This window comes from Taudactylus pleione, unplaced genomic scaffold, assembly GCF_031769625.1.
Source record: "Taudactylus pleione unplaced genomic scaffold, aTauple2 ptg001319l, whole genome shotgun sequence".
Lineage (NCBI taxonomy): Eukaryota > Metazoa > Chordata > Amphibia > Anura > Myobatrachidae > Taudactylus > Taudactylus pleione.
The window spans coordinates 106,323-109,618 of record NW_028285719.1 but is presented as its reverse complement, the minus strand read 5'-3'; the positions used below and the strand labels follow the sequence as shown (position 1 = coordinate 109,618).

At 45.3% G+C, this 3,296-nt stretch overlaps 1 pseudogene; it reads left to right on the top strand.

Annotated features, from left to right (window-relative positions):
- Positions 1-1,797: 1,797 nt before the first annotated feature.
- LOC148443171 (5S ribosomal RNA) lies at positions 1,798-1,916 on the top strand (annotated as a pseudogene).
- Positions 1,917-3,296: the final 1,380 nt, after the last annotated feature.

The window sequence follows — 3,296 nt, the reverse complement described above, 5'->3', positions numbered from 1 at the left end:
TGACTGTTCTAAGGTGGAAGTCGCAGGAGCGACGAGGCCACAGACAGAAGTCGCTGCTCCAGGTGGTTTGTGCGGCAAGGCTGAGCGGCTAGGCCAAGGGCAGGAATCACGGCAAGGACAAGGCAGCTAGGGCTTTTACTATCACTTGTATCCATTAGTAAATATAGCAAAACACACTGTGTACAACTATATTACTTGGCAACAATGTATGCTATCTATTAAATGTTCCAGGGGAATACAGATTAGTACAATCCCTATATGAGGACTTGATTGGCGCCCGGTCTCTGCCCCGGTGACTTAGGGGAACGGACACTAGTAATACATTTCACTTTCTGTGTTATTACCACTCTGTGGGCTCTATTTATTAACATTATTTTTACTAAAATAAAGTGATAAAGGCTGTTTTGTGTTGTCACACCCTTTTCACATTATGTTAGTATCACCTGTAGTTACTATAGGGCAATTGGAGTAGAATTAGTAAAATTCTACTCCAACCCCTAAGTATCACTTATTTTTAGTAAGCAGATCGCATTTCCCATAATTGTAATCGGAAATGTGATCCGACCACAGTTACTAAAAATAAATTGTAAAAAAATACCGGGGGAAGCCCTGTGATAATAACGCCACCTGGAGATGGCGTTATCCAGGGTCTCCCCCGGTTACCGGCCTCCCACTCTGCTCTAACGGGGAGAGCAGAGGCGGGAGCCGGTACCAGTAATCAGCTATGTGGTCTAAGCAGACCGCAAGCTGATTGCTGTAATAAAAAGAAAAAAAAAATTAAACATTTTTTTTTTACTTACCTGAATCCAGGGACCGGTGATCGGGCCTCCGGTGATGGCTCCTCTCTGGTCAGCTGGTCTCCCATAGTACACTGGGGCCCGGTCATCAGGTGATCGGGCCCCAGTGCAGTATGGGAGATCACCTGATCGGGAAGCCCGGAGAAGATCACCGGAGGCCAGGAGGATGCAGGTAAGTGTAATGAAGGGAGGGGGGGTTGCGGGGGGAGGAGGGGGGGTCGCGGGGGGTCCGCGATTGCGGGGGGTGGGGCTTAGCGCCGGGGGGTGGGGCTTAGCGTCGGTGGGGGGGGTAATAGCGGTGGTCGGTCGGCGCATGCGTGGGCTCTTAGTCGCGGTATTTTGTCCGAAAATACCGCGACTAGAGTGCGGATGGGATCCGCAGGGACAGAGCTTTATCGCAAGCTCTGTCCCTGCAAGGGATTTATAGTAAATCCCTGTGATATTGCCTGAATTCGCAATGCGAATTCACTCGGTAATATCACACTACAATCCGCATTCAATATGCAGATTGGAGTAAATAGAGCCCTGTGTGTTGTGACCATGTGATTACTTATTCTATGTACGTCCGTATTTCATGTTAATAATACAAATTATGCTATGTATTGTTTGGTTAAAATGTATGGTGTCTGCTAAGTGGTCTACGGGAATATAAATTAGCACCATCCCCACCGAAACATATGGGATTTGCATACCCATGTACAATCATATGAATACTATATAAATGCCGTCTACATGTGATATGATTATCCCCAGGCACTATTACACTGACATTACTTATACCTGCATTTAGATTATCTGTTTATATGGCTATATGAATATGATATACATACTTTAGAAGGTAACATAACCAATTTATTCATTAATCAGAGTATGCTGGTGCAATACTTTGTTTGAAATGTATGTCCATTGTTTAATCAGAGCGGACTTCTCATACTGTGCTAGTCCTACATAAAGCCCCTAACTATATTACACCAGGACCCCCAATCTCCTGTGTATATAGTCCTACAACCATACCTTACTGACTATGCCCAATCTCGTCTGATCTTGGAAGCTATACAGTATTGGGCCTGATTAGTACTTGGATGGGAGACCACCAGGGAATATTGGGTGTTGTAGGTAATATTTAGGAGCAGAACGGGACTAAGGGCCTGATACAGAGCCGGACGCTATTTGCGCTCGCTCGTTCAGAAAAAGGGGCCGGATATTTAAATAGAGCGCTCGCTCTTTGTGGTCTGTTGACGCCTCTATGTCTGAACGAGCGGACGAAACATGCGCTCGCTATTTTTAAAAAAACGCCCCCTGGCCGCTCGCATCCTACGTCATCTCCGCTATTTATTAGATTAATCGAGTACATCGAAAGGCGTATGAACTGCTCGCAGTGCTTGTGGTTGGATTTTCCTACCGCAATCATGCGAGCAGTTCAGGCTAAAAGACAACCAAGTGACGTGGTCGATGACGCTGCTTTGTTAATTATGCACACCCTTAAAACGCCCGTTTTGACCATTTGGCACGCCTGCGTTCGGATCTCCACTCCCCGTTTTTAAGCACCTTCCCCTGTTACCACCCACATACGCCTCATTCTGTCACTCAAATTAGCAGGCATTCGCTATTTTGCGAGCACACAATTTCCGACCGCAATGACTGGTTCGCGCATGCGTATTACAACCCATACGCATGCGCAGTTGTGCGGACATCGCTCGGAGCGAATGAGCGGCCGCTTACGAGCGGCTCTGAATCAGGCCCTAAGTGTATAATAGCAGGGACATAAGTGATTACATTTCATTTATTTTATGTTGATTTCGGGATCACCACGGGTACAAAACTCCTGTATGATGTGAATAAATAATCTAGAACATATATGAGCGCGATTCCCTGGAATTATTTTGAATATTTATTTTGCCATATCCATTTATTCTATTAAAATGAGGAGATCCGCAGCTTTTTAATAAAGGTTAAATGTTATTAAATTTGATTTAAGAGTGCCCCAACAACTGGCCCTTCTTGGCTCTTTGTTTTTTGTACATGCTATATTTTGGGCTTTGGGAGCACCACCAACATGTTATGTCACAATCTCCAAATACAAAATGAAATATGGTTGGTTGTAAATTAATGCCGTAATAATATATGGTTCTGTGCGGTACCAAAAACCCCACGTTTTTTCAAGGCAGCTAGGTCCGCAAGATCTGGCAGAATTCTGACTGGCAGAGATTCAATCAATAGCACAGACAGGAACCAGGGTCTACACACGCAGCATATACTATAACAGGGAAGATATAGCACGGACAGGAACCGGGTCTACACGCGCGGCATATACTATAACCGGCGAGATATAGCACAGACAGGAACCGGGGTCTACGCGCGGCATATACTATAACAGGGAAGATATAGCACAGATAAGAATCAAGGTCTACACGCGTGGCATATACTATAACCGGCAAGATATAGCACAGACAGGAACCAGGGTCTACACGCGTGGCATATACTATAACCGGTAAGATA